This window comes from Sciurus carolinensis, chromosome 13 (assembly GCF_902686445.1).
Source record: "Sciurus carolinensis chromosome 13, mSciCar1.2, whole genome shotgun sequence".
NCBI lineage: Eukaryota > Metazoa > Chordata > Mammalia > Rodentia > Sciuridae > Sciurus > Sciurus carolinensis.
Window position 1 is genome coordinate 32,218,386 of NC_062225.1, and position 14,814 is coordinate 32,233,199.

General features: G+C 39.5%; 1 protein-coding gene across 4 annotated transcripts in view; it reads left to right on the forward strand.

Moving 5' to 3' along the window:
• Positions 1-14,814, forward strand: part of Ctnna2 (catenin alpha 2) — a 1,081,443-nt gene that overhangs the window by 659,847 nt on the left and 406,782 nt on the right. The window lies entirely within an intron of this gene.

Below are 14,814 nucleotides of genomic sequence, written 5' to 3' on the forward strand. Positions count from 1 at the left end.
GCTCTTGAGTTCTCTATGAGTGACCACTGTGGGAACTCAGCTGACTCTTTAACAGACAGGAAAAGGTCACTTTGACCAGCTTGATCTTAAACACCTATCAAAACAGTTAAAACCAAAATATAGCCATTCTTGGGCATTTAAAAGAAATAATAGTTAAATGTAACTTAAGATGTACACTTGTGTTAGCCTACTAGAATAAAGACTAAAAGCTACAAAAGAGAGATTCTTAGGCAAATGTGCCTGATAACTATCAAGAGAAACTGCCAGAGTCAGAAGTTTTTAGTCAGTTTAAGGCCTACAGACACAGGTAGGCTTAATCTATGTTTGCTAGTATCTCTACTAAATGTTGTGTTTACATTCCTGATAACCTAGACAATGCTAATAAATAAAGGCCTTGTCCTCTCCAGCCTTTGCTAGGCCTTGTTATGGGAACAACTCAGTTCTTCCACCCCCTGGTGAGGAATTATTGACTTCTGTCATCTTTATGATATTCATTGGCATGTTCCAGATTCTGCAACATTTATATTGTATCAATCTCATTTCAGTACTCATGTCTTTTTGTTCTTCTCTCATAGAAGCACCCATCCCCAGATGCCTTTACATCTGCTCTTCCCCAACCAGACTTCTACCATGGACCCCTCAATTAACCCGATTTCTAAAAAGGGAACTCCAAACTGCTTGCCCCACGCTGCCCACTTCCAGCTCGAAGAAGCCAGAACGGTCATCGTCTCCCTTTCCCTACAGCAGTAAAGGAGTTCCTAAAATTAGAGGGGTAAATGAAGCCAGAATTGGGGACAGGCAGTTAGTGTAGAAATAGGGGATCAGTCAAGTCAAGGAAATGAAATCCATGAAAACCATCTGCCTCTGGAAGTCTGGAAGTTGAAGATTGCCCCTGGGAGAATGGACCTTTTACATCTCACCTGCAAAACCAGCCCCAGTTACTTAGGCAGGAAGGAGAGAGAAGGCTTCGGAAAGAACTGGAGAACAAAATATTTTCTTATAAAAACAGAAACGGAGGAATATAATGTACAAAGCTGCTTTCCCCGCCCTTTCCATTGCAGCCATTTCCCCGCCTCCCAATTACTGTCAGTCTGTGAACATCCTAGCTAGCTATTGGTTCATCAGTCAGCTTGCAAGTATCCTTCTCTGTTACTGGTCCTGTTAGCCCCGCAGAATTCAACTGCTTAAGGGTAGCTCCCCCCGCCATCTTTTCTCTTTTGCTTTTCTCTCCCCCTGACTCACTTTCTTTCTCCTCCTCGCTTTCCACTCTCTCTCTAGCGTGCACCCTTTCTCTTTCCCTTTCTTTTCCTCTCATTTTCTCTCTTACCCTGCAGGGAGACAATGTTTGCTTAATAAACTCCCTTATGTGAAAAAAAAATAAATAAATAAAAATAAATAAATAAATAAAATAAAATAAAATCAATCCTGAATCTCCCTGCTTACAGAAACAGGGATGTGTTATCATGGGTACTAAGCTGGGCAAACGGTGATTTTAGGATATTTTATATAAAAATTTTACTCACAGGGTTGCATGGGCACAGGTGTTGTCAAATGCCACCCCCTTTCCAGGATGAAACAAAGTATTTGAATATAGGGCTAATCTACTCCAAACCTTTTCTTAGGGTTCCCTTTATTATATCTCACTACTTAGATGATACAAATTAATTTAATTTCACAGCTAAATCTGAAACTTTATGGACCTGTGTTACCAATAAAGGACACAACTTTAGGCATTATTTCATCCAACAATAAAGAACAGCACTGCTGTTTAAAATGCTTATTAGATTTCAGATGTTGAACAATGAATCTCTGCTATGTCTTCTGAATTATTTTTCCACACACAGTACTGTAAAGGGGATCACAGTATCTTCGTTTTATAGATGAAGCACTGGAACCTTGTCCACGTTTCCTCTGACTTCAGAGTTTATGATCCTTTGTCTCATGGTATGAATCTCCCTTCCCACAAAGTGACACTTCCAACATTCAGTCATGCTTTTAGCTAATTATTCTCCTCAGGAAAATCACAGGCAGGAGCTGATTCCTGACTTTGCTGATGGTCCTTCTGACCACAGATATGAGCCCAAGTTGAGCCTTAGTGCTGCTTATCCAAGAGTATTACTTGGGTACTTGTCATGTGCACAGGGTGGCCTCCCCTGCTTTCCAGCTGTCTCTCAGGGGTTCTGCTTCACTGAACTTCAGATGTGGACAGGATTGATAGATGAAGAAACAGAGTGAAGATGACATTTATGACTTCTCTGAGATATTGAGGAGAAAGTTGGATGTTTGGCAGTTTACTGACGTATAAAGAAATAGCATCTATTACAAACCCCCCATGGAGAATAACTACAGGCTTTATAAAGTTATTATGTACTCTGAACATTGGGAAGTATGGACAAATTTGAGAATAGGAATTTGCCCAGGGAGATTTTATTCCAAAATATGCTCCTTGATATGTTGCTGGTGGGTCCAGTGGTTAGTGTACAGAGTGTCCTCCATTTGAATCCCAAGTCGATCTAGCTACTTCCCTGCTCATCAAACTTGGACAATCTTTCCATGAATACACATGGCCAGGCCCTTTGGTCAATAAAATTATGCCCTTGGTAATGTTGCGCATTGCCTTAGTATGTTTGAGCTACTCTAATAAAATACCTTAAACTGGGTAATTTATAAACAACAGAAATTCACTGCTCATAGTCCTAGAGGCCATGAAGTCTAGGATCAAGGTATCAGCAGATGTGGTGTTTGATGCAGGCTCATGCTCTGCCTCATAGGTTCCTTCTCATGTGTCCCTGTAAGGTGGAAGGGGTGAATATGACCCTTTGCATCTCTTTTATAAGGGCACAAATTCTATTCATGAAGCCTCTGCCCTTATGACCTGGTCATCTCCAGAAGGCCTCACCTCTCAACAGGACACCAACACTGGGGATTAGGATTCAATGGAGGAATTGGGAGGAGGGGAAACAAACATTCAGACCTTGGTAACCATCAGATTCTTCAAGTCTTGGCCCAGTGGACCTGCTCCCTCCCCTCTGATCCCTTTAACTTGCCTTTGAGATGTTTCCTCATTTTGGTGTCCCATGAGAAAGATTCTCAGACCTGTTGAGCAGGATTCATTCACTATAAAGAACTCTGAGATCACTGTCTGAGTCTGAAATATCATTGTCTTTGTTCACTGCACTTTGAGGACTGTTGGGAAAAGAGGGGACACGTAATCAAAATACAGGATAACCTGGCTGCAGTCAGATCTGCTCTGAGGACAAGGGCCAGATAGCCTGAATAATATCACCTTTTAGGGTTGTATACTGCTTAGTCCCTTGTGAGTGGACCAGTCTTGGATAGAGTACTTTATCCTTCTTCCTATGTTCTTTCTTATTCCATAACAGCAAACACACTCTGAACTTTGTGTTAGCCTTTCATACCTAGCTCACTTCATTTTAAACGAAAATGCCCAACTCTCTCTTTGCTGATGCTGTGACAAAGGAATTCAAAACATAAAATTGATGGGGAGGTTTTTTTTTTTTTTTAAGTTAACTCTTTTCTTTTCTAAAAGACTGATTGTTCTATATTATATTCACAAGAGGAATCAGATGGGTGAGTGTGTATAATAGAAAGGAAAACCCCATTTTTTTCTCCCTGTTACTCTCATAGCAACATCAAACTGAGTCCTTCACATCTGATATGATGTGTGGTGGTCTGTTCCACACAGAGCAGTTCTCCAATTCTCTGTGGATACTAAGTGGGTATCCTAAAATTTAATTCTGTCTGACACTATCTGACTGAAGGTAGCATCAGCTCCCATTAGGCTAAGGACTCAGTTCCAAAAGACTGTCCCCACTTCAGATGCCAATTCCAAGTGCAGACTATTATCCATGCTTCTGACTGATCCACTATAAATCAAAAGTTCCTGTGATCCTTTTCTTTTCTTTTTTTTTTTTTGATTCATTGTACACAAATGGGGTACAACTTTCCTTTCTCTCATTGTACATGAAGTAGAGTCAAACCATTTGTGTAATCATACATGTTCATAGGGTAATGATGTTTGTCTCATTCTATTATCTTTCCTTCCCTCCACCCCCTTCCCACCCCTCATTTTCCTCTGTACCATCCATGCTTCCTCCATTCTTGCCTTACCCGCCCCCCATTGTATATCATCATCGTCTTATCAGAGAAATCATTTGACCTTTGGTTTTTTGGGGAATTGGCTTATTTCACTTAGCACGATATTCTCCAACTCTATCCATTTACCTGCTAATGCCATAATTTTATTCTTCTTTATGGTTGAATAATGATATATACCACAGTTTCTTTTTTAATTTATTTTTATTATAAACAAATGGGATACATCTTGTTTCGCTGTACATAAAGTAGAGGCATACCATTTGTGTAATCATACATTTACATAGGGTAATGGTATTTGAGTCATTCTGTTATTTTTTCCTTCCTCCCCACCCCTCCCACCCCTCTTTTCCCTCTATACAGTATCTCCTTCCTCCATTCTTGCCTCCCTCCCACCCTCCATTATGTGTCACCATCCGCTTATCAGTGAGATCATTTGTCCTTTGGTTTTTTGAGATTGTTATCTCACTTAGCATGATATTCTCCAATTTCATCCATTTGCCTGCAAATGCCACAATTTTATTATTCTTTATGGCTGAGTAATATTCCATTGTATATTTATATAGTTTCTTTGTCCATTCATCAATTGAAGGGCATCTAGATTGGCTCCACAATCTGGCTATGGTGAATTCAGCAGCTATGAACATTGATGTGGCTGCATCACTGTAGTATACTGATTTTAAGTCCTTTGGGTATAGGCCAAGGACTGGGATAGCTGGGTCAAATGGTGGTTCCATTCCAAGTTTTCTAAGGAGTCTCCACACTGCTTTCCAGAGTGGCTGCACCAATTTGCAGCCCCTCCATCAATGTATGAGTGTACCTTTTTCCCCACATCCTCGCCAACACCTATTGTTGCTTGTATTCTTGATAATAGCCATTCTAATTGGGGTGAGATGAAATCTTAGGGTAGTTTTGATTTGCATTTCCCTTATTACTAGAGATGTTGAACATTTTTTCATATATCTGTTGATTACTTGCATATCTTCTTCTGTGAAGTGTATGCTCAATTCCTTAGCCCATTTATTGATTGGGCTATTTGTATTCTTGGTGTAAAATTTTGAGTTCTTTATAGATTATGAAGATCAGTGCTCTATCTGAAGTATGAGTGGCAAAGATTTTCTCCCACTCTGTAGGCTCTCTCTTCACATTGCTGATAGTTTCCTTTGCTGAAAGAAAGCTTTTTAGTTTGAATCTATCCCATTTATTGATTCGTGCTTTTATTTCTTGTGCTTTGGGAGTCATATTAAGGAAGTCTGGTCCTAAGCCAACATGATGAAGATTTGAACCTACTTTCTTCCATAAGGTGCAGGGTCTCTGATCTAATTCCTAGGTCCTTGATCCATTTTAAGTTGAGTTTTGTGCAGGGTGAGAGATAGGGGTTTAGTTTCATTTTGCTGCATATGCGTTTCCAGTTTTCCCAGAACCATTTGTTAAAGAGGCTATCTTTTCTCCATTGCATATTTTTGACACATTTGTCTAGTATGAGAAAACTGTATTTATGTGGTTTTGTCTCTGTGTCCTCCATTCTGTTCCATTGGTCTACCTGTTTATTTTGGTGCCAATACCATGCCATTTTTGTTACTACTGCTGTGTAGTATAGTTGAAAATTTTGTATTGTGATACTTCCTGCTTCACTCTTCCTACTAAGCATTGCTTTGGCTATTCTGGGTCTTTTATTTTTCCAAATGAATTTCATGACTGCTTTCTCTATTTCCATGAGGTACTTCATTGGGATTTCAATTATAATTGCACTGAATTTGTATAGCACTTCTGGTAGTATGGCCATTTTGACAATATTACTTTTGCCTATCCAAGAACATGGGAGATCTTTCCATCATCTAAGGTTTTCTTTAATTTCTTCTTTAGTGTTCTGTAGTTCTCATTGTAGAGGTCTTTTACCTCTTTTGTTACATTGATTCCCAATTATTTTATTTTATTTTTTTGAGGCTATTGTGAATGGGTAGTTTTCCTAATTTCTCTTTGAGAAGATTCATCACTTATGAATAGAAATGCAATAGATTTATGAGTGTTGATTTTATATCCTGCTACTTTGCTGAATTCATTTATGAATTCTAGAAGTTTATTGGTGGAATTTTTTGGCTCTTCTAAATATAGAATTATGTCGTCGGCAAATAGTGATAGTTTGAGTTCTTCTTTTCCTATTCATATCCCTTTAATTTCTTTGGTCTAATTGCTCTGGCTAGAGTTTCAAGGACGATATTGAATAGAAGTGGTGAAAGAGGACATCCCTGCCTTGTTCCAGTTTTTAGAGGGAATGCTTTCAGTTTTTCTCCATTTAGAATGATGTTGGCTGTGGGGATCCTTTTCTTATGCTCAACAATTTGCTAGAATGGCTCACAGAACTTGAGAAATGAGCTTACGTATTAGATTACTGGTTTGTTATAAAAAGCTACAACTTTAGAGCAACCAAATGGAGGAGATGCATCACTTTCCCAGCACCTCTAAGTGTTAAGGAACCTGGAATCTCCCCAAACTCCACCCATTTGATTCTTTTTAGTGGAGGCTTCATTACTAGGCATGATTGATTAAATTCTCAGCTATTAGTGGTGGGGCAAGAGACTGAAAGTTCCTGCCCTCCTATCACTTGTAACCAAATGATGGGTTCCACTAGCACCTAGCCTCCATCCTTGGAATTTCCAGATGCCAGTCCCTAAAAAACTCAGGTGGGGGTGAAAGAGGCTTTGTATGAATAACAAAGGACTCTCTTTTCACCTTTATTGCCCTTATCATTGTATTGCTCCAGTTCATTGATAGTATTATCACTTCATAAAGTGACATATTATCACTTCATAGGCAGTCCATCCTGCGAAATCTTGGCTGTTCTACTTTGAAGTGTAAATCCCTTCCCTGTCCTCTTCCCCCCTCTCCATCTGCCATACCCAATCCTGGACAAAGAGCAAGTGACTGATTTAGAAGTAAATTGGGTTGAACAATCAGATTATCTCTCTGTGAACCTGATATAGACATTTTTTGGTTGTAAGAGAGCACGTTAATTGGAAAGTTGGATAGATTGCAAGCTGTGAGTAGCCATTTTTCTGCCATGTGCATACTAATGCAAAGGAAGCCGGTCAGCAGAAGCAAAGTGGGAAACAGGGAGAGAAAGCCAGGCAGTTTTATTGTGTTTTTTTTTTTTTTTTTTGGTACTGAGGATTGATTGCAGGTTGCTTAACCACTGATCCACATCCCAAGTCCTTTTTTATATTTTATTTAGAGACAGGGTCTTGCTAAGTTGCTGAGGCTATCTTTGAACTTTTGGTCCTCCTGACTCAGCCTCCCAAGCTGCTGGGATTATAGGTGTGCACCACCATGCCAGGCTAGTCCCCTTTTTCACTGCTGTGACCAAAAGACCTGACAAGAACAGTTTTAAGGAGGAGAAGTTTATGTGAGAGCTGTTTCAGAGGTCTCAGTTCATAGACAGTTGGTCCTGTTTCATGCTTTGGGCCTGAAGTGAAGCAGAATATTGTGTAGAAGAGTGTGGTGGAGGAAAGTGTCTCAGGACATCATGCCAGAATACTGAGAGAAATAGAGAGCCCCCCCACCATGGACAAAATATAAATCCCAAAGTCACTCTCCAGTGACCTACCTCCTCTACCCACACCCTGCCTGCCTAGTTACCACCCAGTTAACCTTTTCAGGGGATTAATGAACTGATTATGATTAGGCTCTCATAACCCAATTATTTGACCTCTGAACCCTCTTGCAATGTCTCACACATGAACTTTCGGGGTACACCTCACATTTAAACCACAACATAGGCCTTGGATCATCTTTGAGGCATCACGTGGGGAAGGGTCCTCCTTCCCTGCTCTTGACTTCTAAACTCACTTCTTCCTTAGATGACTTTACAGGGCTTCTTTTTCCTGTGATGAGAGAGCCTTGGCTGACATAACAATGGGTAGTTTGCAATCGATTTATAGATGATGCAACCAAACATGAGACAGGTTCAACAAAGCTGATTTGTAGCAAGCTGGGAGTCAGCCTAGTTTTTCTAACTTTATAACCTTTATGTTTTCCATTTCACTTGCTGGTTAAATGACCAAGAAGGATCAATTTATCTACTTTATTCCTAAAATATTCTGTGACCATTGCCTATCATATATCAGAGAAGAGAGAATTACTCGTCAGCTGCTTCGTAACGTCCTTGATGAAAATTGAATGGATTACAAACTGCCAGGTTGAAAATTCAATAGTAAACTGGGCAACAATCACTGTAAGTCTTTGTGCTGGAATATTGATACACAGAGTATCTTCTTTAAATTGTTGAGGACTTGCTGGCCTTGGCAGTGTTATGAAAGTAATCAATTGTCATTAAATAAATACCTACTGATATGCACGCCACAGCAGTCCCACAGAGCTAGCTGCCCAGGTGAGAAGCAACCCCACTGCAAGGCAGCAACTACCCCGAGAGCGTCAGTCAGAGACTCATTTGAAGCCACTGTGTGACTGCTTATTTTGTCTCTCATGGCAATTTAATACTTGTTGCCTGTCTGTGCTGTCCAGAACACTTCGAAACCTTCCATCTTACTTCTGTTACACCTGCCACAGAGGATAACTGCACTTTTTTTTTTTTTTTTGCAGTGACCCCTGCAATATTGGTCCCTGAGATTAATTTTAGCATATGACACATAATCTCCAAATTTAATGAAAATCTACTCAGCCATTATTTGTGATATGACAGACAGACTAAAACTTAATTATACTGACACGAATGTGAGTTAATACTATGATATTTTGCTGGAAAAGACATCTCTTTACAAGTGATTAAAATTAGCAGTTGGTATTGAGAAACACAGCCATGGTGAAATATCTGCACAGACAAATGCCAGCAATACCTGTAGGAAACCCACCCTGTCAGGAATTGAAGGCTGTTTTCATCCACCCAGGTAATCACACCTAGACCTTGGATTAATAGCCTTGAAGAAGTGTTTCATTGCATGTCAGAACAAGAAAGACTTCTGATAACATTAAGTGTTATCCTTGTGGGAGGCTATAACTAGTTCTTTTGGTCTTTAAAGTTTCTATAGAAGTGATAAATAAAACATTTGTTGCATAGTATCTCTATCTTGAGTAAGTGGATTTTTTTAATCTTCTTTCACTGCAGTGACAGAGGAAGCATAAATATCCAGAAGATAATAACTTTCTGCACTACCTTTCTCTTCATCTCAAACCCTCCTGTTCTTCCTCTTTTTGTGGGGGAGTGTTCTTCCAGGGTAAATGTTATAGTCAATATTTTACTAAATTATCTTCTATCAGAAGAAATCTTTTATGGGGAAAGGGTCCTTTTTTTTTTTTTTTTTTTTTTTTTTTTTTGCTTATAAATGCTCAAAGTTAAAGCAGAGAGCCTATTGTTTTGAAACTTGATTGATGGGACTGGGGATATGGCTCAGTACAAAGCTTGCCTGGCATGTGTGAGGCCCTGGGTTAGATCCCAGCATTAAAAAAAAAAAAAGAAAAAAAAATCTCAGTGAAACTTGATTGATGCAGTTGAAAGCTGTTTAGCCAATTAGATCTTATAGACAAGATTACCATAGGCAAAAGCTCAGTCGAGAGGGCAAGGAATCAATGATGGGCAAATTGGGGGCTGCTGTTGGCTAGCTAGACGAACAGAACTAAGCATCTGGAGCAGAGTGGAAATAACAGGAATGAATGAAAAAGGTCAGAAAGCAATATGATGGAGATAGGGAAAGCGGTTAATACAGTGCAGGGACTGGCAGACTTTTTCTGTACAGGGACAAATATTAAATATCTTTAACCTTTTGAGCCAGTTTCTTTCACAACTATTCAATTCTGCCATAAACTGTCCATAGATGCATAAGTGTGGCTGTGTTCCAATAAAACTTGACTTATAAAAAAAAGATGGTGACTGATTAGCCCAAAAGCATTCTAACCACTTCTTTACAAAATCAGCTGTTAAAAATAATAGCCAGGTGTGGTAGCACATGCCTTAATCCCAGCAGCTCAGGAGGCAGAGACAGTAGGATCACAAGTTGAAGGCCAGCCTCAGCAACTTAGTGAGGCTCTAAGCAATTCAGTGAGAACCTATCACAAAATAAAAAATAAAAATGGGCTGGGAATGTTTAAGAGCCCCTAGGTTCAATCCCTGGTACCAAAAAATAAATGAATAAATGAATATTATCTGGCACATGGTGTGTCAGGTTTCAAGCCTGAATCTTAGATTTATTAAAATTTAAAATGAACTGGGTTTCTGAAGACTAATAACTCCTTTTTTTAAGTTTAAGAATTTCTTCATATTTTTCCATTTTTATTTTAATAGTATTTGAAATGCTGAAATCTGCACATGTAGGAGCAAATTTGCTGAGTACTTAAGAGTTAAATTTAACCCTGGGAATCATAAACCCTGATAACAACAGAGCAATTCATGAGTGAGTGGGGAGCCTGACTTGTACCAACCCCTCTGGGAGATCTTTCAAAGTCCTGGGGATGATATTTCTGCTCTTGAGGAACTGTCAACTTCTGTAAACACTGGTGACACAATAGAAGCCAGTCAAGGCCAAGTGTGGGGTCACATATCTGCTGAGTAGGGCAGATTCCAACATAGGACTAAGAGAGCACAGTTCACTGAAGAGTCAAGACACCTGGATGGCCGCTGTCCTTATCACCGTCTTACCTTAGAGCTGCACCAGTAATGTACACAGATGGCTTCCAATGCTTCTACTCCTGCTCTAATTGTTAATTAATAACATCACTTTCTATAGCTTGCATTCAGATTCTGAAGGGAGTTGATGTTATTGGTCAAATCAATGGTAGAGTGCCATGCTGGAGGGAGGTGGTCTCTTTCACCTAGTCATATTGCTACCCAACCTTTTTTTTTTTTTTTTTCTGTCTGCATCTTCTCTCTTATTCCTTAGTGTCTTGAGGTCTTCTCTGTCCTACTCACAAAGAGAACTCAGTCAGAACCCTCTTGCAAGAAATGCTGGGAATTTATCAGAAGGGAAATGGGTCAGGTGAACATCTAGCCTGCCTCTAAAATACAGTGAAGTATCTTATAAATTATTACCTTGATTTACACAAGTGCCCCTGAACTTGCTTCTGTTTGCTTGTCAAGCAGCCAGAAATTATAAAATCACTAGGAGAAACAAAATAGAATTTCTCATTCGTAAATGAGAATAAATTGTGGCTAATCAGAGACAGCAAATTCAAAGTGGATCCATACTAAACATCTTTATACTCCATGAGGTTTATCACTACACTAGGGAAAGGACTTTTTCCAATGCTCTTTTTTCAAAAAAATTTTTTTAGTTGTCAATGCATCTTTTTTTTTTTTTTAATTTATATGCAGTGCTGAGTATTGAACCCAGGGCCTCACACATGCCTGGCAAGCACTCTACTTCTGAGCCACAACTCCAGCCCCCAATACTCTTTTAAGAAGGATAGCAGGAATATGTAGAAAGAACGGCACAATTTGTATTTGTGCCGTCCAATGCTAGTAACTGCCCTCAATTTTTAAGTATCCTATCCCTTATCAGTCCATGTAACCTGGTCCTTGGATCAGAAAATTTAACCACAAAGATCTTCATGCTGAATAAGTGCCTTACAAGTCCTAAAGGCAGGTACTACTCTATGTGGTTGAGTCCATCATATGGAGATTCTGGTCCCAACCCTGCTATCATCCAGCTTGGTGACCTTGAACATGTTACATCATGACTACACTTTTGCTAAAAATTTGATTGTGATTTTTAAAAAATATATACAATGTTAAGGAAAATATACAATTATATAAAATACACATGATTTTAAAGAAAACTAGAGACTGATGATTGTGTTTTCTTATTGTTGGTGCTGGGTGACAGTAGTTGTTGTTAACTCCAAAATGGGCCTGGCTTTTCCAACGGAAGTTTCCTCAAGTGAACAATGAGATGGGGAGGACTTTGCCAGAGACAGCACTTGTGGCATGAGCATTATATAGTCCTATTCTGCACAATAAGCCTTTGAACATTACCTTCAACCCTGAGGTTCCAACGGTTTGTGTTGAGTTTTCATAGGGCTGAGTTCTCAGAAAGCTGTTCTGATCATGGAATGCATTAGGAAAAGGGAGTGATCCACTTTGTGAAGATTCTGGGCAAAACTGTGGTGGGTCTGGTGGGTCCCTTTGGGCTGTCTTGCCTTTTTTCCTCAGGTGCTTATTCTGGGTATGCAATTGATGGCCACTGTTCTGGATTCAGTACTTTTTCTCTAAATTGACACTTCTTTTTCCTGCTCTCCCTTGGCTACTCCCTCGACCTGTTCCCTAAAACAACCTCTAGATGTCTGTGTCTTCCAAGAACATGTTCTATCGAATGCACACATCCCCTCCAGGAGAAGAAAATAGTGAACTGTTTGGCCTGGCTACACCATTGTTCATGGGGGTAATAGCACATTCTTATAAGGAACAACTGGAAACAAGGCCTCATTCTTATCTGAGTGACCTCAGGGAGTGACTTTACTCAAGATATTTGAAGACACAAAGGGAGGGAGAATGGCCCCATGAGAGTCAAGGAGGAGGCTGGCATAGGTTTGTACAGTCAAGATCCCAGAACTACTTCTGCACATAAAGCTTCTACTCTGCAGTTGCAAAGAGCTGGGCCTGACAGGGAGTTGCTGCTTCCCCAGGACTTAATTGATATAAGAAATAGCATTACATGGAATTAATTGGAAGTCCTTGAATCTTGACAAGCATTTGTTACAGGGTGCTGTGTTTTTTTCATTATAAAGCTGGGGAAGGGGATGTAGAGGAGAAACATACAGGATATTTAACAGGCAGATGTGAATGAGATTTTGTAGACAGCATGTGGAGAGAGGCCCCTGTGAAATGATGGCTCACTCAGGGACAATTCAGAACCTCCCATGAGTCCCAAGCTCTTGGAGAAATAAGACTGTTCCTGACAAGTCACTTGGCTTAGCTTTAAGAAAGTGAGCCCCTTGATTTATGAAACATGTCCTGGGACCGGCGTGCGGGTTAAGAAGCACTTTGCTCTGAAAGAGAAATAGAGATATAGAATATGGGGAAGGAACACAGCCATCAGCATGAGTAAAACTGGTTTCTGAGGCCAGAAGACATTAAGAAGATAGAAATATCCAGAATCATCTTTAACACTCACTGTATAGAGTTCAACCCAGAGGGATGAATCAGAGCAGTTACTACTGGCCCCCTAGTGGCAGCTTGTGGAACAGCATGCTGATGCAAGGCGCCTGTTACCAGCAGGCTTAACAAAGTTCTCTTTCACAGTAGAAGCTAATTGTTGTAAAACTGCCTAACAGAAGACTTAAGTCTTATCAGGATAACAGCATAATTTTTCACTTAAAAATTCAGCCAGCTCAGAATTGACAATCATTATTATAAGGATAATTCAATACAGTAACCCCTTCTACATCTTCAACCCATATATGTATTTGGAGATTACAACTGTTAACGCTGTTTAAAATGCCTCTTCTGAATACAGCTCTTCATGAAATTCTACTTTTGATGAAATGTTTAAAGAATGCACTAATGCTGGGAGAATTATCAGGGTGATGAAAATAATTTGGGACCGGGAGTTGAGACTTGAGTGACCGACCCTGGCTTAGTTATACAAAGATTGGGTGATTGTCAGAAAGTTATTCACTAATTGTGCAGGGATGTTTATGTTTAGTGTATAGGCATATGTATAAATATATTCCTTTCATTTTTCCTTATTTTTCCTGATTTATAATGAAGATAACAACTCAGAAAAAGCTATTTGGAAGAGATGCATAGGCCAAGCAGTGGGGGTGTGGTATCAGACTTCCCTCCATGCCCTGCCTGGGAAAGCCACCTTCCCAGCAAGTCAATGTTTTCATCAGACAAAAAGTTCTGTAAATATATTTCTTAAATTGAAGTAATTATGGACATTCCTACATACCTCTCATGAGGTTTCAAAGGAACCCAGTATTTATTCTGGGTTCCCTTGAATATTCTCAATGAACTACTTTTGGTCCATCTCAGTGAAGGATATTGGAGAGGAATGAACAAATTCCCTATCCAATATAAATGGGAAATCTAAGACACACAGAGATAATGATTGATATAAGCCTTGATCAAATGGCCTTGGCTTTGGGGTATTTTGAGAACTAAATGATGTGAATTTAAACCAGATTTGAGAACTTGTGTGGTATCAGTGACAATACCTTTCATTTCCCAGCAGTAGTCTATCTTTGATTTTTCCACTCAAATACCTTCCAGTACTTTCACTTAGCCATGCCCACAGATGTGTATGCATCCTAATTCAACTTCTCCTTAGCACGCTACTGGCTCAGCTTATCTCTAAGTGTTGTCCTATATGACCTACCCAATCTCTTTGGTTCACAGCACTTTATCATGTATTCTTCCTTACCTCATGTCCAAATCCTTGTTCCTCTTTCCTCTCACAAAGTATAATATTCCAGGAGAAATTTTATTTTCTTACCCCATGATTGTATAAAATCATATTATGATTTTATTTGTTTGAACAAATTACATAAAATTGCATCATAGCGTAGTTTGTAGATTTTGTGACCGGAAAAGTTCATATGCCAAAGTGAGATTATCAGTGGTTTGATAATGGAACCAAGATTTTACTTGGGCCTTTAGAAAGTGGTGGGTTTGACTGTCCTGGAGGATCAGTTTGTAATATAAGACATGGAAGTATTGGGTGCATTTTTTTCAAGTAGCATGGGAGTGTG